At 42.3% G+C, this 25,166-nt stretch overlaps 1 protein-coding gene across 12 annotated transcripts in view; it reads left to right on the top strand.

Annotated features, from left to right (window-relative positions):
* LPP (LIM domain containing preferred translocation partner in lipoma) overlaps window positions 1–25,166 on the top strand; it is a 733,292-nt gene that overhangs the window by 75,400 nt on the left and 632,726 nt on the right. For 8 of the 12 annotated variants that reach the window (XM_032298549.1, XM_032298548.1, XM_032298557.1 and 5 more), the window contains exon 2: window positions 120–242. The exons of 2 other annotated variants lie outside the window; for them this stretch is intronic. The gene's annotated coding sequence lies outside the window, so the exon portion shown is untranslated. Of the gene's footprint in view, window positions 1–119; window positions 262–15,076; window positions 16,437–25,166 lie in introns of those variants that run through there. 2 more of the 12 variants (XM_032298547.1, XM_032298551.1) reach the window with 2 other exon arrangements.

The raw sequence follows: 25,166 nt of genomic DNA, 5'->3' as shown, positions 1-25,166 counted from the left end.
GTTTAGGAGGTATAGAAGTAAGCCACAGCCTAGTCAGAGACTTTATAAACCTGGGAATTTCTGAAGCTGGTTAAGACCCTAGAGATATATAAGCAACACCCTTCTTCTCTTTTTCATAGGTGAGAACTTTGAGGCTCACAGACAGAGCAGAAGACAGAATCTGGTCATCTGATTCCCTGTGTTCTGCTTTTATCGTTGTTCTACTGGACGCTCATCAGAGGGAAGATATTTTTCCTCAGTTGGTGAGTTCCACACACAAAAGTAATACATTTGCCTTTTAAAGTCAATGTACATGTTTTCGTGAGTTTTAAACATCAGTGTTTTTTCCACTTAAAGTATGGGCTTCAGTAACTAGGATGCATTAAGAACAAGAGAAGAACTGAAATGCCCTTCCTTCATTCTTGAGTTGTTTTTATGGCAATAGACAGTATATGATTGTGCTAATAAAATGTGTGGCAAAGCAAAGGCAGAGCTCAGCTCTTGGAAGGTGGCACGCATTGAAACTGGAAGAAAATTTGGAGTAATGATTTCAGGTTGCCAGTAATTGTATTGCTTCCTTCTTTCTCATTTGGCATGCAAGAAAGTGTTCATGAAATGGAAAGACCAAAATGAAAATGTCACTGAATAGTGTTTTGGCATTTATGAGGAAAGAAAGCAATATTATTATTGAGTGTCTCTTGATTACCCTTGTGCAAGGTGCTTCTTCTTTTGTGATCTCATTTGATCTTATTTATTTATTTTTTTGAGACAGAGTCTCGCTTTGCTGCCCAGGCTGAAGTGCAGTGGCACAATCTTGGCTCACTGCAACCTCTGCCTCCCAGGTTCAAGCGATTCTCCTGCCTCAGCCTCCCGAGTAGCTAGGACTACAGGCACACACCACCACGCCTGGCTAATTTTTGTATTTTCAGTGGAGAGAGGGTTTTGCCACGTTGGCCAGGCTGGTCTCAAACACCTGACCTCAGGTGATCTACCCGCCTCAGCCTCCCAAAGTCCTGGGATTACAGGTGTGAGCCACCATGCCCAGCCTCATTTTATTTTTGTAGTGACCCTTTGGGGCAGGGCAGGCTAAATATGCTTAGGCAAAGGGTGTGAGCCTTTGTCTTCAAGGGCCTGCTAGAGCTTCATCGGGATGTGTGTGCAAATCCTGTTATGTGCTCAGGAAGGGGAACCATGACCAGGTAAGGTAAATTTTCCCTTGTGTTTTGGAGTACCTCTGTACTTAGTGGGTAGAGTAAAACACTATGTTCTAAAAAATGGGGGTGATGGAAAGAATCAACAGTGTGGAATGCCCTGGGCTGTAATGAGAGCTGAGGAAATGAGCCAGCGGATTCTGGGTGAGACTTCCAGTTAGCATCCTGGATCGATGGTCCCTGTGCTGAGGCCAATTCATGTATGCCCCCAGCAATGGCATTGTGCTGTGTAAACAATACACTTCACATATTTGTGGTGTAGTTTTTCAGAACAGAGAAGATGCTTTTGTGATTGAAAAAAAAAAAAAAAAAAAAGAACTTCATTTAAAAATGTGACTGAGTTTATAGTTGTGTTTTGTCTCTCTGTCTTAATCAGCATATCTTAAAAGTACAACTGACTATGGGCCTGTTGATCTATATAACATGAAAGGCTGGGAACCACTGGTTTGATGCATAAACCCTAGTGTCTGTTAAAATTTCAAACATGGTTGTGAATATTTTCCCCTTAGCATACAGTTTAAGTATCAAATGAAAACTCTTTGTCACCTGCCCTACGTCTTGAGTTTTTCCAGTGTTTATAATTAAACTGTGGCAAATATGAAGCTTTTAAAACATCAAATGTGTAATGACAGAATGGGAGAGATTTTTTTAACAGGAGCAAACTGGAAAAGACCTAGGAGTTTTTGTTGTTCATAAGCTAATTATGAGCCAGCAGTTGGGAGTGGTTTCCAAAATGCCGAAGCGGTCTTAGCCTGCATTCAGTAGAGTGTGGCATCTCGAATGAAGCGGGTGGGTGATTCTGCAAACCGAGAACGCCTGGAAGCTGGCAAGTCCAGAGGTCATGTGAGCCTCAGGCACAGTTTGAACAGGACTCCAGCTCTGTTTTTCTGCAGCGCTTCTTGCTCTGCCCTTTTTTTTGTCTGGGATTCATCCTCGGAATGTTTTACATCATGGGTCATGAGAAGGCTGCTTGCTGAAACCCATAGACATCCCTCTTCCCATTCTGGGGAAAGAGCCTGGTTTGCTATATTATCATTGGTTTGGCTGACTGTGTATTTCTGAACTAGTCATTGAAGCCAAGAGAATGGGATTATGCTAATATGAACCAGGATTGTCCTGTAACTGAATTTGGACACAGGCCCATCCAAATCTCACGGTACATGCACAGTGGAGAACAGGCGGTCCCTTAAAGGAGTATCTGGGTGCTATTAGGAGAAGGAGAGAGGACTGGAAGCTCTGTGGGCAACCATAGGCCTTCTGCAAACCTCTTTAACCCCCAGTCAGAGCCCCTCTAGAGAGCTGGGCTTAGTTCCTGCCTCACCTTCTGAAAAGGCATGAGCCAGCCGGACTGTCTACACGAGGTTGCTGAGACAACCAGGAATGATGGCCAACCGAGAACCGTTACCGGAATGAGACCGTGGATTCTGCCGCAGGATTCTGGGGCACACGTGCTCACGGTCTTCGAGAACATCAAACCTGGGCAGGAGAAGGCCAGCTTCACTTGTTCATGTGTGTGTCTCCAGAGTCTGCTGGGGTCTCTGGCATGGGATAGGTACAACGTCCATTTTTATGGATAGAATAATTTGGAAGGTAGTGAGGGTCCCTTTCCTAAAGGGTGTTCTATCAGGCGTTGGCTGATGCTCTGTTGGGGAGTTTTAGCAATTGTAGCACAGACAAGGCCAGACTTCGGGTTTTCTGAGGATGAAACTAGTGGCCGCACAGGCTGGGCATGGGGTCTCACATCTGTCAGCCCAGGGCTTTGGGAGGCCATGGCAGGAAGATCGATGGAGGCCAGGATTTCGAGACCAGCCTGGGCAATGTGGCAAGACCCTGTCTCTACAACTAAACAAGTGAAAAACTCAAATGACTGAACAGAAAAAGACTTCTGGGGCCACATGACCTAAGAAGTTTGTGAATGCATAACAAGGCAGTGAGTATGGTGGGATGGCCTAACAGAACTCTTGGCAAGTATGAGATGTGCAACCGTGGAAGAACAACATCCTCTCACCTTTATTTTCTTTGATCTGAGAATTAGAAACAATAATCATTGCCCTGCCTACCTCTCGTGTGTGCTTAGAGCCAGCACGTTGTTAATGCCAACCTGCTTTGTAAACTATAAAGTGTGCTTCCTATATGATAGGTTATTACAGTTGTTTTCTTCCTTAAAGATTCATCTTGAATATAAACAACATATGCCCTGTGCCCAGCACCGTATCTGGAGCATTATACGTGCTCGGCGTATGTCCTTCCTGCCAACCTTGCACCTCATCCCCCTCAGGATTGGATGGGCACGAACTTGTCCTCAGTCCTGCAGCAGACCTGCAATGTTGCTTAATAATGCAGGTTAGAATCGAAGTAGAGTTACGTATTATTATTTTTCACATTCATTTTTGCCTGAGACAGGAGGCGGAGGGAGGTAAATTCAGAAACCTAGGAGTCTCAGTGCTTGAGAGACCCCACGGAAGCTTCAGTCTAGCCCATTTAGCTTCTTACTTTGTTAGATGAGATAATCACACCTGCTCCAGGCGTGACTAGCCCAGTGGGAGTCAGGAAGGAAATTATTTCCCTCTGTTGATACCAGTTTACAATTGCTGACGGTAGCCAAGGGCTTTCAGTTTTAATATTTCCTCTTTGGGCCTCAGAAGTATCAGTATTAGTGTCCGCCGGAAGCAAAGCATTGGTAACTTCCGTCAGAGGTGAATGTCTTGGCTGTCTGTCATTACTCAGTCAGGTGCTTTCTGGGCACGTGTGAGCGTTTGCTCAGCCAGCTTTTATTGCTTTTACGTTATTTGCTTCAAAACTTACAAGAGGATTTGTCAGGTCTGAGCAGTGACCTATCCAGTCTCCCAAAACTCTACGGCTCTTCATGTAACCCAGGGATGTCTTGTAGGAGCTATGTGTCCTAGCCATGAAAGTAAAAAGTAGTGATATCTCTTTCTCTCCTTTGCCTCCTTCCTCCTGATTCCATGTTCTTCTATTTCTTGGCTTCTGACACAGTGGATATACTTCCACTTTACCTTAGCCATGGCTTTAGGGGATCAGAATCCTCAGACCTTCCTCATTGGGTTGCTGTGTGGTAGACAGGGTCTGAACTGTGAATGGACAGAAAGACCTCTGTGGATTGCGGCCAAGTATTTACCCTGGTTCGTAGAGTATGTGTTTGCTGCCCTGATGTCAGTGCTTGGATGTTAGTGAACCTCGTGATCTTTAGGAAACTACGTGAATTAGGCTCAGTCCCTGACCTTGAGAAGCTTATAGTCAGGGAAAAAGATAAATACATAAGAAAGAAATACACATGAGAAACATATTCTTTATGGTACACATTTATTAATCATCAGATATGTTTCAGGCCTTAGGCTCAGTGCTTGGAAAATTGAGGTAAATTATAGTCTCTGATCTCATGGGGCATGGATCAAGGATTGGGAGAGTGGAGATCACAGGAAACATTGGGGAAGGTTTCTGGGAGGATTGAATCTGATCTCAGTGAGTCACAGAGTTTTATGACACAAGTGAGCCACGGAACTCAGTGAGCCACGGAGCTTTATGATGCAAGCCCAGGTGGTTGGCAGGTTGGGCCTGTGGCCATAGTTTGGACCGCTGAGGTGGACAGATTGTAAAGGCAGATATAGCTGATACCAGAATACAGCTGGACAGGCAAGAAGTCTTTCACCTCCCACGTCTAGTTCAGTCTCCAGCTCATTTCCCACCAACATGCTGCTGCAGAAGGTACTGTGTTGACTTTGTGGGCAATGTGATTACATCCATGGTCATGTCTCTATAGTGTGAGCATGCCTGTGTATGTGTCACCAAGCTGGAATACATCTCTGCGGTTTTGGGGATGAAGATTTCTTTGAAGAGTTCTTGTTACTGAATTTCTTATGATGTACTTCTTATGCTTCATGAGAAATGGTGGCCATTAAAATAATCCAGGTCTGGGTATTTCAAACTTTGATGCGATATTAGTTATCTATTGTTGTGTAATAAATTACCTCGAACTTAGCACCGTAAATCAAGAGGCATTGATTAGGCTGGGCGTGGTGGCTTATGCCTGTAATCCTACAGTTTGGGAGGCCGAGGCAGGCAGATCACTTGAGGTCAGGAGTTCGAGACCAACCTGGCCAACATGGTGAAACCCCATCTCTAGTAAAAGTACAAAAGTTAGGCAGGGATGGTGGCATAATTCCAGCTACTTGGCCAGCTGAGGCAGGAGAATCAAGAATCACTTGAACCCAGGAGGCGGAGGTTGTAGTAGGCCGAGATAGTGCCATTGTACTCTAGCCTGGGCGACAGAGTGAGACTCTCAAAAAAAAAAGAAGCATTGATTAATATTATCTCACAGTTTCTGTAGGTCTGAAATTTGGGAGCAGCTCGGATGGGTACCACAAAATCTCTCACCACATTGCAGGCCAGGTGTTGCTGGACCTACCGTCTCACCGGAAGCCTGAACTCCGGAAGTTCTCCTTGCTCCCAAGCTCATCACAGGATAGTTGTCAGGATTTAGTTCCCCACAGAGACTGGGCTGAGGACTTCAGTTTCTTGCGATGTGGGACTCTCCATAGGGCAGCTCACAAGTGGCAGCTGTCTTCCCTCAAAGTGAGTAAGCAAGAGAGAGTCCCTGAGAGGCAAGTCACAGTCCTTTTATAAGTTAATCCTGGAGGTGACACACTGTTCCCTCTGCCTCATTCTTTTTACTAGAAGCCAGTCACTAAATCCAGGCCACAGTGAAGGGGAGGGATCGCACAAGGGTGTGCATACCAGGTGGCGGAGTTACATGGAGCCATCTTAGGGGCTGTTAGCACAGATACCCCGGGTTTACATGGGTGTGCTAAGGTGGTCCTGGGGTTTGCTTGAAGCTACTGAATAAACCCAGCACACCTCTGTGGATCAGTTTTACTTGGAGACATTTTTTGGGGAAAACTTCATTTAAAACTCTTGACAGAAGCATAGATACATAATAGCACAGGCTGTAAAACTGGCATGGCTTTTAAGAGGAAAAGCACAGGTTTTCAATTCATGCTGTGTTCCCTTACCTCTACATTTTTGCCCTCCTCAGCAGTTAGAGCTGCTTTGGTAGAAATGCCTAAAAGTTCTTGCTTGAGCCCTTTGCTGTGTGCGTGAGGCACCAAGACTTGGAAAGGGGACAGGCTTTGCAGGGCTGCAGAGCCAGGGGTAGTCAAGGGACGAGCCATCTGCAGCTCCTCTCCGTGCCCCACCTTCCACCACCCCACAGTCTCTGCTGCATAATGAGTCTGTGCAACTTTTAGGCATATCTTCTCTTCTTTTCTCATCCTTTATCGTGTCCCAGAAACAGATTGGGAAAAATAGGTCAAAAATTGGAGTCTTGAGCTTTGATTTTGTCCCTTTAGGTAAATTTCAGGGGTTTGCGTCTCCTGGTGGGCCATGCTGTGTCCTGTGAAGTTGCATAAATCAATAGTACATATGTCTCTGCAGTTATGAATAACATTTGTGTTAGGACCAGAGAGCTGATATACAGCATTACTTTGAGACTGACAAGACCAGACATAAAACCAGCCAATACCTTCTGTATGACAAGAAGTTTCTTTTCCAAAGCATCCTTCTCTTCCCCCTACCAAAGCAGTCCTTTTCAATATCAAGCTCAGCAGTTTATGTTATAGAAGATGACAGGTTCCCCCGGGGTCCATTTTCACATAACTAGAAAAATTAATGGAAATTGGAGCCTTAAAATTATGGTCAAGCTTAGTGACTCTACAGTCCAAATGAGGAAAGCGCAGCTTTGGTCACTGAGAATGTGGGTGACCAGAATGTGAATCCTGCTGTGACTGCTCCATGGTCCCCTTCAACTCTCAGCATGTTTTTTTTTTTTTTTTTTTTTTTAATATTCATCCTGTTATTTTTGTTTTTGAGACAGAGTCTCGCTCTGCAACTCAGGCTGGAGTGCAGTAGGATGGCTCACTGCAACCTCCACCTCCTAGGTTCAAGCAATTCTCCTGCCTTCGCCTCCTGAGTAGCTGGGATTAACGACACCCGCACCTGACTATTTTTTCTTTGTATTTTTAGTAGAGTGGGGACTTCACCATGTTGGTCAGGCTGGTCTTGAACTCCTGACCTCAAGGGATTCACCTGCCTCGGCCTCTAAAACTGATGGAATTATAGGCATGAGCCACCACGCCTGTCTAGCTCTTCCTGTTCTTAATGTGTTTTCTATCTATTATTTATTTTTTATTAAAAGTGCATTGTAGAGGCTGGGTGTGGTGGCTTATGCCTGTAACTCCGTCACTTTGGGAGGCCAAGACGGTTGCATCACCTGAAGTCAGTAGTTCGAGACCAGCCTAGCCAACATGGTGAAACCCCGTCTCTACTAAAAACACAAAATCAGCCAGGCGTGGTGGTGGGCACCTGTAATCCCAGCCATTCAGTAGGCAGAGGTTGCAGTGAGCCAAGATTGTGCCACTGCACTCCAGCCTGGGCCACAAGAGCAAAACTCCATCTCCAAAAACAAAAACTAAAAAAAAGTACATGGCAGGACATAGAGTTTTAGTTGGACAAGGACAACATGGTAAAGAGGAATTTGGAGTAGGAAGACTGTCACATTAGTCACAGAATCCTACCTAGTTCACTTAATTTTTAACCTGTTTTCACTTCTGCAAACCATGGAGTGAATAGTGCCTACTTCATGGAGTCTTTGGGGCTCTCAAAGCAGCGCAATATCTATGAAGTGCCTATTGAGTGTGGTACTGCTCACGTAGTGGGTACACATTAAATGTTAGTTTCTGATCACCCCTAAGAGTCTTTAGCCCTTTGCTGGAGATCACCCTTAGTTCTTTTCTTTGTTAGGCCATTATCTCATATTCTCTTTACACTGTCCCCATGGCTTGGCCCAGACCTGCAGCATTTGTGTTTCGGTCACCCCAGATTCACGTTTCCTGAATAACTAATAGCCTCAACATTTCTAATTTTGCATAATGACTCCCAAGACATAAGTATAAACATCATAGTGTGCTCATATTTTCTGATACTTGGATATATAGTGGCTCGGACATCAAAGTCTTTATACACTGTGTTTCATGAGGAAGACCTGTTGGGTATCACTACTTAAAAGAAAGTGTTGATTTTTTTTTTTTTTTTTGAGACAGAGTCTTGCTCTGTCACCAGGTGCCTGGCTGGAGTGCAGTGGCGCGATCTTGGCTCACTGCAATCTCCACCTCCTGGGTTCAAGCAATTCTCCTGTGTCAACCTCCCGAGTAGCTGGGACTACAGGCGCGCACCACCACACCTGGCTAATTTTTGTATTTTTTAGTAGAGACAGGGTTTCACCATGTTGGCTAGGATGGTCTCAATCTCTTGACCTCGTGATTTGCCCATCTCAGCCTCCCAAAGTGCTGGGATTATTACAGGCATGAGCCACCACGCTTGGCTGTAAGTGTTGATTTTAATGACAAGACTGTCTAGTCCAGAGGGTGAACTCTACTCAGGTGCCATTAGCAACCTCTTCATCTGCAAATGGAAGTGTCTCTGGGACCTGCTCAGCTCTGACCTGCTTTGGGTCCTTTCTGGACTTCTTCAGGATGAGATCACCTCACCCTGGTTCAATGGCAACTGGCTTGAGTTATATCAGTTATTAAAAATGATCTAATATTTTCCTTTTAAATCTGGGGCTCTGGCTCATTCTATGATTAAGCCAGTGATTTATTTATAATATGGTACGAGATGGCTGCAGCCACTCTATGATGTAATCTAAGAATGACATGAAAACAAAATAGGCTTTTACATAATGAAAGTATTCCTGTAATATAGTTTATAGCAAGGCTTTTTCCCCCCATTGAGAATGGAGATATGTGTGTATATATATATATTTTAAGTCTTTTTGAGACAGCATCTCACTCTGTTGCCCAGGTTGGAGTGCAGTGGTGCAATCTCGGCTCACTGCAACTGGATACTTTTAAAATCTTCTTTTTCCATTTATGACACTTAAGGCCTTTAAGTTAATTTTTAGAACTCAGCATTTACAATTCCACAAAGTCTCTGTTTACTCTTTTAATCTTGTCATTTTCTTTGTTCCCCAGCCCCCACTGCCACCCTCCATGACCTCTGTATGTAGCTGCTACTCACCCCGGCTCAGCACTCCACAGTCCTCACCATTCCTCTGCTTATGCTGTTTCTTCTGCTGGAATGCTCACCCCAATCCTAACTTTTCTTCTCCTAAAGGCATACTCCACCGGTTCCTATAAATAGCATCCTTCTGTGGCCAGCTCAAATGCACATCTTCCTCTAAGCCTCCTGTGCCGCTCCTGCCCCTTGTTAGAAATGCTTTATTTGTATCTCTTATGGAACTTAGTACAATAGCAAACCCCCACCCCTACTCTAAGGGCTGTTCACAGACTACCAGAGTTAAAGGAGGAGAAATGACTTGGGAGTGTGGAGTAAGGGGCTTTGACAGTTCCAGGTCTGCTCCTCATAGTGAGACCTGGGCAGTCCTGGCTCATCTTTGTTGTTCAGTTTTGCTCAGCCGAGGAACGAGTGGTTTGGATTTCATGTCTCATGGCCAAATGATGTGTTGGTAGTGGTTCCTTGAGGTGCTGTGTTGAGAATCACTCTGAGGCTGCATTGTGACCGAGTTAATGATCACTTAGGAATATCGCCATGGTTGTGGGCAAGGAGTGGAGAGTGAAAGCACACAAGAGATATCTGGGCTGTTTTTGGACTCGGTGATTTAAATGGCTCTTTTTGTTTTACCTTCTGGGATGCTTTGATTTACTGACTTGTAAAGTGTCTTGAAGATCACACAGCCCATTAGGTTTTAGAAGCTGATTCTCTGATATAGAGATAGTTAAAAGCTACACATTCTAGTCTCACATTCATCGAGGTAGGCTGGCTATGGGAGATGAAAAGCTTGAATAAGAAGTTCTAGAAGATCCATGACTTATTGAAAGCACAAGACTACTCAAAGTCTGTGTGTCTTTGAGGTTGAGTGGGGTCACCTTTCACCTCTTCATCTTCTTTGCTTCCTAGGAGCTATAATGTCCATACTATTCTAATTTATGTCAAAGATGACAGTCCAAGGTCAAGGTCAGAAAGGCAGGCGATCCTGCCAGGGTCTTAATTGGATCAGCGTTACCCCATGAATCCATTAGATCTCCTGTTCCCCTTCTTCCAGCTTCAGACAAAATGCTTAACTTTCTGCCAAGATCCCAATTGCCTGAGCAGCAGGTTAACTCAGCAACCAGGTGATTGAACAGTCGGACAAGAATAAAGGAAGGAAAGGAAGAGGGCATTTTAGGATGGCTGGAAGTGTTGGAAACTTGAACCCTAGATGAATGAAGAAGGGACTGGAAATGCTTAGTGTGAAGAAGAAATAAAGGGGAGGGAGGAGGAGAGAGCAGAGCAGGTGGTGCTCTCCTAAGACTGCGTGGAAGAGATGCAAACTCACTTTTTGGGACCTCTGAAAGAGTTCTGGCAGCAGTGGGTTGGAAGAAATGGAAAGATGGTATGAGAAATAATGTTTTGATATTAAGAGCACACCACAGATGGGATGTGCCTTTCGGGGTCAAGGTTCACCACCCCTGCAGGTGTTTAGGTGGGGCTGACCCAATCAGGTATTTTGTATTTTAGGTATTTTGTGGAGGGAATAAAGTGTTACACTTGATGACTTTTAAGGTCCTTCCTGTCTTAAGAGTCTAGAATTTTTTTAGACATGTTTTCTTGTGCAGTTAAATAATTTCCACTTTAAAATGAAGACTTTAATGGAGTGAAGTGAGTGTGCCTTTCTCCCTAATCTTGGCACACGTAAGTGCTGACTTATCTTGGGCAATCTCTTCTCCACTTAGCATTATTGATGAAGGAAAGGAGACTAACTGAGGATGTCTTAGAATGTTTTTGTGCTAATGTATTTTTGAAGATGATTTCTATGTTTCTTCTCAATGTATTTCCAGAGAAGTCTCTTCTTTAGGCCTCTTCCCACCACCATCCGCTATTGTCAATAATTTGCTTTTTTTTTTTGTACCACTAGAATGCTTTGTTTATATGTTCAATAGACCATTCATGCCACTTTGCTCTGCTGTGTAAGCCAGTTTTCACAATCTTATGCCACTTTGCTCTGCTGTGTAAGCCAGTTTTCACAATCTTATGCCACTTTGCTCTGCTGTGTAAGCCAGTTTTCACAATCTTTCTTCTCCTCTAGATTGAAGAAGCTCCCCGAGGGCATGAATTCTGTAGAAGCTCCCTGAGAGCATGAATTCGGTCTTTTTCCATAGGAGATCCCATGCCATCTAGTATAATGGTTTGCAAACAGTAATAATGGTGACTCATTGACTTAACTGTTTACTGAGCACGTACTATTTGCTAGACACTATTCCAGATGATGGGACTAGAACAACTGTAAAAAAAAAAAAAAGACAGAAAAATTGATGTGTAAATATGTAATATTTACACTGTGATCTATTAGTTTGGTGCAAAAGTAATTGCTCTTTCCACCATTACTTTTAATGGCAAAATCCGCAATTACATTTACACCAACCAAATGTATTAAGAAGAAAAGAGGTTAAAGGCATGAAGAGTAGGGAGGACACAAATGCAGATTCATTGGCCTGAGAAGGTCTTGATGGTAAGAGTCTATGTGAACAGAGATCTGAATGAAGCGAGGTAGCAAGCCGGAGATGGACGGGTGGGAGAGACTGGGGAAGAGTGTATAGGACTGACCGAAAGCAAACACAAATAACCTGAACTGAAGCATGCTTGGGACATGCTGCAAAGGTGAGGAGGATAGTGTGGCTCGGGTGAAGCAGGTAAAAGTGGTCATGCATGCTAAATAAAAATAGTTGCAACAACCCGTACAGGCATCCATCAGAGATATTGTGGGTTCAGATGCAGACCACCACCACAATAAAACACATATTGCAGTGAAGCGAGTCATACAAAATTCTTGGTTCCCAGTGCATATAAAAATTATGTTTATGCTATACTGTAGTCTATGAAGTATGCGCTAGCATTATGTCTACAAAACAGTGTACATACCTTAATTTAAAGAACGTACTGCTGAAAAATGCTAGCAATTATCTGAACCTTCAGAGAGTCCTACTTTTGCTGATGTAGGGTCTTGCCATGATGCTAATGGCTACTGACTGATCAGGGTGATGGTTGGTGAAAGTTGGGTGGCTGTGGTAATTTCTGAAACTGGGACAATAGTAAAGTTTGCCACGTCGACTGACTCTGCAGAAAAAGAGTGATATCAAGCAGTATCACGTACTCATAGAAAGATTTCTCTGTGGCATGTGATATTGCTTGATATCATTTTACCTTCAAGAAAACTTCTTGCAGAATTGGAGTCAGTCCTCTCAAACCCTGGATCTGCTTTATCAATTACATTTATGGAATATTTGACATCCTTGGTTGCCATTCAGTGATGTTCACAGGATCTTCACCAGGAGTACATTCCATCTCAAAAAACCGTTTTCCTTGTTCATCGGCAGGAAGCATCTTCTCATCTGTTCAAGTTGAAACAAAAAATTACAGCAACACAGTTGCATCCTCAGTTCACTTCTAATTCTAGTTCTCTTGCTATTTCCACCACTTCTTCAGTTACTTCCTCCTCCGGTCTTGAACCACTCAAAGTCACCCATGAGGATTGGAATAAACTTCTTCCAATCTCCTGTTAATGTTGATATTTTGACCTTCCCTTATGAATCGTGAATGTTCTGAATGGCATCTAGAATGGTGAATCCTTTTTGGAAAGCTTTCAATTTACTTTGTCCGCATTCATCTGAGGAATCACTATCTATGGCAGCTAGAGCTTTATGAAATGTATTTGTTTTTGAAGTTCCATTATATATGTGTGTGTGTGTGTGTGTGTGTGTGTGTGTGTGTGTGTGTGTGTGTGTATGTGTGTGTGTGTATTTTTAATTGTACTTTAGATTCTGCGGTACATGTGCAGATCATGCAGGGTTGTTGAATAGGTACTTACATGGCAAGGTGGTTTGCTGCATGAAATGTATTTTTTTTTTGAGACAGGGTCTTGCTCTGTCACCAGGCTGAAGTGCAGTGGTGCGATCTTGGCTCACTGCAGCCTCTGCCTCCTGGGTTCAAGCGACTCTTCCGCCTCAGCCTCCCGAGTAGCTGGGACCACAGGCACGTGCCACCACGCCCGGCTAATTTTTTTGTATTTTTAGTAGAGACGGGGCTTCACCATGTTGGCCAGGATGGTCTCTGTTGACTTCGTGATCCACCCGCCTCAGCCCCCCAAAGTGCTGGGGTTATAGGCATGAGCCACTGCGCCCAGCCGAAATGTATTTTTTTAAAAAATCAGACTTGAAAGTTGAGAGGACTCCTTGATCCGTGGGCTTCAGGATGGATGTTGTGTGAGCAGGCATGGAAACAACATTAATCTCCTTGTATATCTCCATCAGAGACCTTGCGTGACCAGGTATGAGCAGAAATATTTTGAAAGAAATCTTTTTTCTCTCTCTCTTTTCTGAGCAGTAGGTTACAGTGGGCTTAAAATATTCCGTAAACCATGCTGTAAACAGATGTGCTGTCATGCAAGCTTTGTCATTCCATTTATAGAGCACAGGCAGAGTAGATTCAGCATAATTCTTACGAGCCCTAGGATTTTCAGAATGGTAAATGAGCATTTGCTTTGCCTTCAAGTCACCAGTCACAGTAGTCTCTCTAACAAGAGAGTTAGCCCATCCTTTGAAGCTTTGAAGCCAGGCTTTGATTTTTTTTTTTTCTAGCTCTGAAAGTCCTAGATGGCATCTTCATTCAATATAAGGCTGTTTCATGTACGGTGAAAATCTGTTGTTTAGTGTGCATCTTCATCAATGATCTTAGCTAGATCATCTGGATGACTTGCTGTAGCTTCTCCATCAGCACTTGCTGGCACTTCTTGCACTTTATGTTAGGGAGACATCTTTTTTCCGGAACACATCTCTGCTAGCTTCAGATTTTTCTTTTGTAGCCTCCTCACTTCTCTTTGCCTTCATAGAATTAAACAGAGTTGGGGCCTTGGTCTGGATTAGGCTTTGACTTAAAGGGAATTTTGCGGCTTGTATGATCTTCTATCCAGATCACTCAAACTTTCTTTGTATCAGCTATAAGGTTGTTTCACTTTCTTATCATTCCTGTGTTCACTGGAATAGCACTTTAAATTTTTTTTTTTTTATATGCACATCTTGGCTGTTTGGCACAAGAGGCCTAGCTTTTGGCCTATCTTGGCTTTGACATGCCTTCCTCACTAAGCTTAACTATTTCTAGCTTTTGATTTAAAGTGAGAGATATGCTATTCTTCTTTTCAATTGAACACTTCAAGACCCTTGCAGGGTTGTGAATTGGCCTAATTTCAGAATTACTGTGGGAGATGGGGAGGCCCGAGGAGAGACATGGGAATGGCTGGTGGGTGGAGCAGTCAGAGCACACCTGTTTATTGATTAAGTTTGCCATCTCATATGGACATGGTTTGTGACACCCCAAAATAATTATGATAGTCACATCGGCAAAGATCACTAATCACAGAGCACCATAGTACATATAATAATAATGAATAAGTTTGAAGTGTTGTGATAATTACCAAAAGGTGACAAAGAGGCATGAAGTGAGCACATGCTGTTGGAAAAATTGTACCAAAAGACTTGCTTGATACAAGCAAGTTGTATGGTTGCCACCATAAGCCTTTGATCTGTTAAAAAAAAAAAAAACCAAACACATTATCTGCCAACTACAATAAACTGAAGTGTAATAAAACAAGATATGCCTTTATTTGTAATGCTTATTATTATTATTTTTTGTCTTTTTGTTTTTTTCCTTTTTGTTGAGAACGGGGTCTCGCTATATTGCCCAGGCAGGTCTCGAACTCCTGGGCTCAAGCTATCCTCCCGCCTCTGCCGCCCTAAGAGCTGGGATTAGAGGCGCGAGCCACAGCTCCTCCTGCCTCTGCCTCCCTAACAGCTGGGATTACAGGCGCGAGCCACAACGCCCGGCCGCCTTTATTTGAGAGACATGGGAATGGCTGGTCAGTGGAACAGTCAGAGCACACCTATTTATTGATTAAGTTTGCTGTCTCATATGGACAGCTTGAAGATGCTCAGAAAAAAAAAAAACAAATTGCCTTTGTGATTTAAAGAGTCCACGTAAATCTGGCAAAACAATGACAAGACATATTTCTGTTTTTCAGCTTTAAGAGATGGGGGCAGTGGATCAGGAGCAGGATGGTGGGTGGCTCAGAACAAGTCCAGTTGCCGTGGGGTTTCTCTCCCACCTGTAGCTTCTCCACGGCAGAGATATCTCTACTCAGGTTCTCTGTGCCTGCGGCAGGCACACCTGCAGGGTTGCTTAGGCCCTGGGTGCGGATGGGCAATCGTATGCCTAATCACCCATTCAGGCACACACTTACTTGTATTCCACATGCAAATATGGGCTTTTTGCGGATGAATTTAATACTGCTGTTGCTTCCTCATTTTATTTAAAACAAAACAAATGGCCAACCATGTCAGTTGAGGGTAGCAAATAGAAACATGAGTATTACGGTCTTTGCTGTTTGTGTCGATGACACGGCTGAAAGGAATCCCAGGCAAATCAGTCTTTTCTGTGCTCGATTTTATTTTTACTTTACATCGCCTTTTCTTATGGTCACTATTGGTTTTAACAAAATTTTTAAAGAAGGCTATCGTATTCCTTTCTCTTATTTTACCAATATTTCAGGCTCCTTAATTGTATTTTGTGGTTTCTGCCTTTGACATTTTAAGTTTCCGAACTTGGGGCCCATTGTCTGAAAAAAGGCGTTATGGAGTCTCCAAAAGTCATTGGCAGGTGGTGTCTGCAACTTCCTTAGCTTGGAAATAAACAAATAAACAAACACAAATTAGAAGTATTTGCCCTATTAGTGAGCTATTAGTATTGATTGCGCAACTCATGCAAAAAGTCACTTTCGTTTATCTGGGAGGTTGTATGTCAACACCAATACAGTCAAGACAGCTTGGATGGGTGTTTGCCTTCCTTTCTCATGAAAATTCAGGGCTCTAGGATAGGATATCAAAATTGGTAGATAATCTGCAATTTATTTTATCTCAAACACCTCACTTTACAGTCAGAGAAACTGAGGCCCAGAGAGGTAAAATGAGTTGTTCAGGGTCTCAGAGAGCAAGAAGTAGAGATGGGACTCGAGCACCTAGATCTGTGGTATTGCTGTCCCCTAGTTCATGGAGCTGGTAGATGGTCATCTCTGTGAACTGGGATGATGGAGAGACTGCTGGACCCTTCAGAGGATCTCATCTCAAGGTGGGGTTTATGTGTAAATGGTATCTGTGTGTTTCATTTTCCTTTCATAAACTGATTTGAAAATCCTTTTGGTATCAAACTTTAGGCCAAAGAGTAGTGAGGGGGAATGTGGGTAGGACTTGCTTACAGCTTGCCTAACAAGGTTGTTGACTGCATAAGAGTCAGGAGTTTTGGATAAGTCTGTTTTTGTGAGTGAAAGAGAGACAGAGGCAGAGAGAGAGAGAGAGGTAAAGAGGAACAAATGAAGAGGGAGAGGTCAGATTGATTGACAGTAGCAACTTCATAGGCACAGAATTTCTGAGTTAGAAGGAAGTCTAGTATGTACTGAATTTGACTGCTTTATTTTGTAGTGAAGGAAATTGATGTGTCTAGAGTGGTTAAGAGCCTTACTCAAAGTCATTCCACTATAATTGAGTGGTTAGAATATCAGACCAGCAACATACATATGTAGAAACTTTTATTTAAAAAGCATAATCATAACTATCCGATCATATTTACTAGTTAATTGGTAATGCTGCTTAGGTGGGATAACACATCTACCTTCTTTGGGATTCTTCCCTCAGACATGGTTTTGGTGGGAGGAGCATGGGAAGGGCGGAGGAGCTGCTCTCTAATCTGCAGCATGAGCAGACATGTGAGTAGTGATTAGAAACACACTTAGTGAATGAACCTCCCTGTTGGCTGTATTAAAGTAATCCTCCTAAAAAGTTAGGTATGGAGAGCAAGGCCAGTTAAGGAACATTTTGTGGATCTTTTATCTGTCCTTAACTATATGATTCTTTTATTTTTAAATGTAAAATGTTAGGATGTTACAGGGTATGCATGTATAGTCTAAAGTGATGTTTTTAGAGAGAGCAAGAATGTCCCTATGTATGAAATGGACACGATTTTGACAGGGAAGTGTTAATAGATGGTTAATATTCCATGTAGCGGCTGCAAGAATGATAAATGGTCATGGGGATAGCCTGGTACTCTAAGAAAAGAAGGTGGTGTATGGGTAGGACTACTGATATAACACGAATTCAACCTGCTGTTATCTGCGCAAGCCTCTTTGCAGCTGTTTGCCCTGAAGTACATGCTGTACGTTTCTCCAGCTGATACTGCATGACTGGATATAAATGCCTCCCCGCTGTGTGCTGGGCAGCCCCAGACACCCTTGGCAGCCTGCTGTGTTTGTGTGAGATACACTGTGGGATTTCAGCATCTCCCTACTTGTTCTCCATCTTTTTCTCTTCTCCTCCTTCTGATGTCCATTCATCTTTCCCTTTGGAGGCAAAAAAGTCATCCAAATTGTTTTTAGGGTTCATTTATGTTGATCTGTTTTTATTTTCAAGCTAGTTTGTTTCCTGCTTATATCTGTAACTGATGTACCTCATGTGAGACCACATTATTATATACTTGAGTTCTCCTTGGCCGTCTGATTTCTTTTCTTTGTTTCTTTTCCTTAAAAATAAAAGATTTCCTTCTCCAGACCTACAGCTTTCTCATCTACATGGACAACCAGTTTTTAAAGAATCTTCAGAGAGTTACTGACTTTGTTAGAACTACGGCTATAGAAGCAATTCAGATGATAGAATTCCAAATTTAACTTGTTTTTCTAGAAACAATTTATTTTTCCCTATAACTTCAAAGAGTAATGGTGGGGAGTAGGGCATTCTGAAAATAAGAAAAACGTGCCAGATGAGCTTCTGACTTCCAGCAAGGCATACAGAGAAAAGGTCTTTATTCTAGTGACCTTTGCTCATTGGAAAACTTTGGGCTGGTAGATTTCATGATTCTGATACTGTAAGTCCTCTTGAATTACAGTGAGGGACGAGGTCAAATCGCAGGGTAGATGATGTGCTGTTTTGGGGGCTAATGAGTGTTAAGGAGGCCTGCCATCCTTTGTCATTAAGACAGGTTATTTTCCCCAGTTGGGTAATGTTTAAGGAATCCACCAAATCCTTAAATACATGGTGCATATAAGGAATGCAGATATTTTAGAGACTCAGCCTTAACATGGGTTAAGTTTTAGCATGGCTAATGGCTAAACTTGATTTCTACTGGGTTTGTACAACAAATTTCTAACTTACAGGTAAAAGTTCGCTTCTTATCCTCTCCATCCTCATCACCTTTTCGTTGTGTCTCTGCTTGGTTCTTTTTGCATTCAGGTCTATATGGTAGTATAAAAAGAAAGAAAGAGACAGAGAGATAAGAAGAAGAAGGAAAGAAACTAAAAAACAAAAAACAGCACATTGAATGGGAAGGCAGGAGAGCAGAGCTATGACCCCAGCTCTGTCACAGCCACCTGTGTAACTTTTTGCAAGCATTTTCATTCATTCAACAAATGACTTTTACACACCAGGTACTGGAGATACAAAACTGTGAAAGACGCCATTCTTGCCCTCCCTGCTTACAGTCAGGAGCAGAGAGTTAGGTACACAAATAGAATGTGCAATCACTTCTCCTTTCTGGGTCTTCATTTTACAGATGCAAGAGCCAGAACTGGGCCAGGTGATCACCAAGGTCCCTTCTGAGGCTAACATGCAATCATTCATGCAAAATTTGTTAAACATCTGATAATCACGTATCTAAGTGAAGATTAGCAAACATTTCCCCTTTCTCCTTAGTTTGTAGGGGATGGCATTGAAGATGAATGAGGCAATGTCTACAAAATGCTTTAATAAGCAAGTTGGAGAAAGAGATGATGTAAGTTTGAGGCATTATTATTAATGAAAAATGAAAACAAGGGCTGATGTTTTCAGAGAGAGAACAGATGGTTCCTTTGTTCAGAATTTGAGTATAAAAAAGAGAGGAAAAAAAAGATCCTTGCCATATTGTTTAGGCCCCGAATGTGAGTAACTTTAAAATGCCAAAACAATCTGGTTAGGAAAGTCCCATGGATTCAAAATAGCTCCTACAGTGATCAAACTATAATTAATATAACAAAAAAAATGACAGTAAGAAAAATACTAATAAGAAATGCCACAGTGACAACTGACACAACCTTAACAAAAACTCCTATTTTTGCATCAACTCTAGAAACTTCATTTTTTCTGTTTTTAGGAGTTATACCACACTGTGGAACAAAATAGTGAGAACTGATTTAAAACTGTTTCTACAGTTCCCCCTACCCCTCAAGTTATTTTAGTTTCCCATGACTCATAAAGGAAATCTTCAGGATTCACAAGAAATTGGCAATTCTTTTCCACCTTTGCTGTAGGGTACTGATAGGAAAACGGCGTGATCTGGGGCAGTTTAAGTAGGGATCAAACCTCCAGGGGCTTGGGGTGGTGTTGCAGAAGGCCGGATCTGGAAAGGGGCTTTGAGAAGCTTGCACGGAAAGCTGTGAAATAAATGGTTTATTTCTCTCTTTCTTTATGTTGTAATATCTTGTGATCTGTTTCTACAATACAAGCTAATGGATGTTAACCTTTTGGCATGATTCTTGCTGTCCTGAGGTCTATCACTTGTCAGTCTATAAAAAGTGTAGGCTGTTGGGTTGGGTGTGGTGACTCATGCCTGTAATCCCAGCACTTTGGGAGGCTGAGGCGGGCAGATCACGAGGTCAGGAGTTCGAGAGCATCCTGGCCAACATGGTGAAACCCCATCTCTACTAAAAATAAAAAATTAGCTGGGTGTGATGGCATGCACCTGTAGTCCCAGCTACTTGGGAGGCTGAGGCAGGAGAATCGCATGAATCCTGGAGGTGGAGGTTGCAGTGAGCTGAGATTGTGCCACTGTACTCAAGCCTGGTAACAGAGCAAGACTTGGTCTCAAAAAAAAAAGAAAAAAAAATGCAGGCTGTGAGAATGAGGGCATAGGCCACCAAGCTGGCAGCATTGAGCAAAACGTGCTAGACTCTTCTGAGTTCAGGTGCTGTGATTGGACACGGTGACTAACCTCAATCCCTCTAGGCATAATTTCTTCACTGTGGAAAGAGGAGACTAACTAGAAAGTTCACTCTGACACGAATCTGAGTTCAGGTCCACAACTGTTTTTTTAAATTAATTATTTTATTTAAAAAATTTTTGTTTTTGGAGACAGAGTCTTGCTCTGTCACACAGGCTAAAGTGCAGAGGCACAGCCTCGGCTCGAGGCAACTTCTGTCTCCCGGGTCCATGCGATTCTCCTGCCTCAGCCTCCTGAGTAGCTTACAGGTGCCCATCACCACGCCTGGCTAATTTTTGTATTTTCAGTAGGGTTGGGGCTGTCCAGGCTGGTCTCAAACTCCTGGCCTCAAGAGATCTGCCTGCCTCAGCCTGCCAAAGTGCTGGGATGACAGAAGTGAGCCACTGTGGCTGGCCCATATACAATTGTAGGAATGCCGAGAATGGCTTTTAATTTGGGAACGTTTAAAAGCAAACATGTTGCCTCAAGACAACAATCACAAAACGTTAACATTGTTGAGGAGGGAGCTTCTTTAATGCTACCCGAGCCTCTTGCTGAAATGGTTCTATACAGTTTGGCGTGGCTGGGAGTGGTAAGCTCATTCACAGACACAGAAGAGGCAGAGTGGGCTTAGGGAGAGGGACCAGTCTAGTGGTCCAACTTGTGTTCTGAGTTCCAGTTCTGCTTCTGGTACTAACCCCTTGAGACCTTGGAATATCCATCTCTAAGGTTTCTTGCAGAGCTGAATCACTGGTCTGTGATTCATCAAAGCAGTTAGAAGACTCTGCCTCTCCTTCAAGGCCAAGGCTTTGATCAGAATACTCCCTAGGGACTTTCTCACTGTGCGTGGCACTTATCTCTATTAGGCACTTTATCCACTCTCCGTTGTATTAGAGTCAAAAGTGTGATTGTTTGTTGTAGAGGTGCCTCTTCCCTGCCATCTCTGATAACCTACCTCTCTCTCCGTTGAGTAACCTACTCTTTTAAAGCACAAAATCTCCTTTGGCATAATCACACTGCCTGGTGCTTACTCAGTATTGTGTGTTTGTTGTCTGCCCTGAACTGTGAACTCAGCCATGTCCTGCTCATTTCTGAAGCCTCAGCATGTACGTCGGTACCTGTTACATGGTAGATTTTCAATGAATGGAGTGAATCAGTGATGGATGAATGATTTTGTATGTCCTCACCAGGCCATATATTCTTTGAGGGCTTCTTATTTTGTCATGAAAAGGAAAAGATCTCTGTTTCTTGACTGTAATGGCTGAAATATATTTTCAAAGTTTTTTGCTTCATTTTTTTTGACTGTTTTTGTCTAATGGGTGACTACCTGCTGTCTTGTTCTTGGTCCATGGTTAGTGATGATTTTTGTTCACTTCTTTGCACTCATCACTCAAGGCTTGGATTAGGGTAAATTGTTAGCATAATTCTGCTTGTTTTCTTTTTTTTGGCACAGGGTCTTGCTCTGTCACTCAGACTGGAGTGCAGTGGCACAATCTCAGCTCACTGCAACCTCCGCCTCCCGGGTTCAAACGATTCTCCTGCCTCAGCCTCCCAAGTAGCTGGGATTACAGGTGCCCACCACCATGCCTGACTACTTTTTGTATTTTTAGTAGAGATGGGGTTTCATCATGTTGGTCATGCTGATCTTGAACTCTTGACCTCATGATCCGCCCACCTTGGCCTTCCAAAGTGCTGGGATTACAGATTTGTTTGCTTTTAAACAGTTTGTGGGCAGGGATGGTATTTTCTTATGATCCTGTTCCTCACAGATCCTGGCCTAGAGCCATTAGCAGAGAAAATTCTCAGTAAAAGTTTGCTGCCCTAAACTTCATTCCACCACCTTTGCCTTCCTCTTGACTTTTCATCTCCTCTTAGAAGGCACCTTATGTGATAATACCACCTGTGCAATAAAGACCACAAAGTAAACTTCATAAAAGGGGAAGCATGCTTCCTTCTTTTCCACTCTCACACTTTTTTTTTCAGATAAAAATAACATTGCATTTGGATGTGTCCTGCTTTATTTATTTATTTAAGACATGAGGTCTCACTATGTTGCCCAGGCTGGTCTTGAACTACTGAGCTCAAGTGGCCTCTTTGGCCTCCCAAAGTGCTAGGACTATAGGTGTGAGACACTGCACCCAGTGCAGCCTTGTTTTTTTTTTTTTTTTTTTTTTTTTTTTTAAATAACATAATGTTGAATATATTGGACTACCCTAACTGTTTTTCTTTGTCAGTGAACACTTCTTATTTTTTCAGGAAAAGCAAAATATTTTTGTTTCTTGACTATAATTGTTGAAATATATTTTCAAAGTTTTTCACTTTATTTTTTGACTGATATAGTGTGAAACGATGTGAGAATTTTCTAATGGAGAAATGACTTAGAATATCCCTTGGCTATCCTATCTCCTTTTTAATTGTTTTATCATCCTAGACATGTTTCCTTGATTCCTGTCTATTATTTTATCTATAAAATGAGGTTATTGAACTAGATGCTCTCCACAATGTGTTTTTTTTTTTTTTTTTTTTTTTTTTTTCCCGTTAACATTCAGTCTCTGGCACCTGAGGGCCTTGGGATCAGGCTGATATTTCTAGGTGTCTATTTCATTGATCTGCCCTTCAAGTAGGAATGATGACCCATAGAATTTCTGTAATTATCAACCTCAATAACTTTCTAAAGCCTTTAGGAAGTGGATACCCTGCAATTTATCTCACTAATTTGTTTATGATTAACACCCTCTGCCCCTTCCAATATCCCAAGCTCAGTGTTTTGATATTTAATTACAGGGAATTTTTTCCTCTTCATAAATGATAGAACAATTGTATTTAATCTCTCTTATCTGAAATCTCTGCTGACTTTCCATGTCTTATGAATTGAAATAGTCTAAATAGGGCATGAGATCTTAAACATTCCTCCCAGTTTCTACATTTGCTGCTCAGCAGCAGATTTTCTCTGGAACAGGGTGAAAGCCCAGGAGTGCCCCACAGAGCAGGAGCATTGAACACACCGACATTCTCCTACCATCTGATATAGATGAGACACAAAATAGGGACTCAGATAATTCTTTAACTGAATCAACTGGATTCCTTAATTCTCACAAAATTATTCTTCCTACTTTGTAAATAGAGAAATAGAGGCTTAGTCACACGAAATATCTTGTTCAAAGTTACTAATCCATTAAGTAACTTAATAATTTATTGACATCTAAGGCTTTTCTTTCATTCTACATCCTCAGACCAGAGATTGTGGGATCTCAGCCTTCTTTGCTAGAGATTGGTGAGCCAAGACCTGGAGAAAGAACTCTGGTTCACCCAGATGAAATTTTAGTAGAGAAAGAACTCTACTTAGCCAGTACTTAAAAGCTTGACATGTTCGTGTAGAGACCTGAGTGTGACTGAATTCAGATCACTTTAATTTTCTGGGCCTCACTTGGCCCATCTGTGAAATGGGGTCATGAGCTCTTTTCTGTATGAAGGCAGGGGACTGTCTAGATGACCTCTGCAGAATTCTTTTTACCCTGAGATCAATGGTTCTGTGAGTAGTACAACTCATACCCAGTCTTAGTTGCTAGGTACTTTAGTGGAAAAAAAATGTGAAGCTATTTTTAGAGCCTTCATCTGTTTATAGACTAGTTGGCAGGAGAGCGATCCCTTTGAAAAGTTAAGGCATAGTTTTACAGACTGTGTAAGGAAGTTGTCAAAACTAATATTCATGTATGCAAAGACTTTAACATTTATTAATAATTTTTTCCATAGACTGGTGAAATTGGTTTGTTATTTTTGCCATTTCACTTTTGTGGAAATTGAGCAAGGGTGGGAAATGAAATGATGTGATCATGTTGGGCATGTTGGCTCATGCCTGTAATCACAGCATTTTGGGAGGCCAAGCCCGGCGAATCACCTGATGTCAGGAGTTCAAGACCAGCCTGGTCAACGTGGTGAAACCCCATCTCTACTAAAAATACAAAAATTAGCTGGGCATGGTGGCACATGCTTGTAATCCCAGCTACTTGGGAGGCTGAGGCAGGAGAATCGCTTGAACCTGGTAGACGGAGGTTGTAGTTAGCCGAGATTGTGTCATTGCACTCCAGCCTGGGCAACAGAGAAAGATTCCATCTCAAAAAAAAAAAGGGAAAAAAAGATGTGATCAATCTAAGGACACTGCATCAGAGGATTGAAGATTTTCCTAAGACTTAGGGGATGTTGAAGAGTTTAAAATATTCTAACCCAGTGATTTGCAAACGTGGCCACATACTAAAAAAAAAATCATCAGAGAAACTTTAAAAAAATGCTTGGCCCCTACAATGCTTATCTCAATCAGAGTGTCTGTGGGTGGGACCCGAGCTCAGTTATATTTTAAAGCTCCTAAGAGTTTAGAACCATTGATCTCGTCTTGATTTCTTAGCAATTTCTCTCATGGTATCTTGCTTGACATCTTACTTAGTGGGTTGCATTTTTGTGCTATGATTTCCCTGACACCCAAGTGAAAACTGCTGGATGACCAAAAAAATTCACCCAAACAACATGAATGTAATGAGAAGTCTTGAAAAGGCTTACAAGCCTTAAAGTAAATGTTGGGCCAAGGGAGAGAAAGGGTTAATGTTTTTTGCATTGGAAGCTGCCTTCTTTTTATGCTTCTAGGAATGTTTAAAAACAAAGATCAAGGAATATATTTCATTGCTTTAATTGTTCAAGGTCTTTTAAAAGCTTGTGCAATAAAATGCTGTTTAAGATACCTGACCTTTATATTTTAATGCTTTTTGGAAGGGAACAATACCTCGTGTTCAGCTGCAGTATAACTTTTAATTATATGTACACACACACACACACACACACACACACACACACACACACACACACACA

The sequence above is a fragment of the Sapajus apella genome, unplaced genomic scaffold (genome assembly GCF_009761245.1).
Source record: "Sapajus apella isolate SASKATOON/1434 unplaced genomic scaffold, GSC_monkey_1.0 scaffold38, whole genome shotgun sequence".
Lineage (NCBI taxonomy): Eukaryota > Metazoa > Chordata > Mammalia > Primates > Cebidae > Sapajus > Sapajus apella.
Note: the sequence above shows the minus strand (reverse complement) of the source record. Positions and strands in the feature narration are given on the sequence as shown.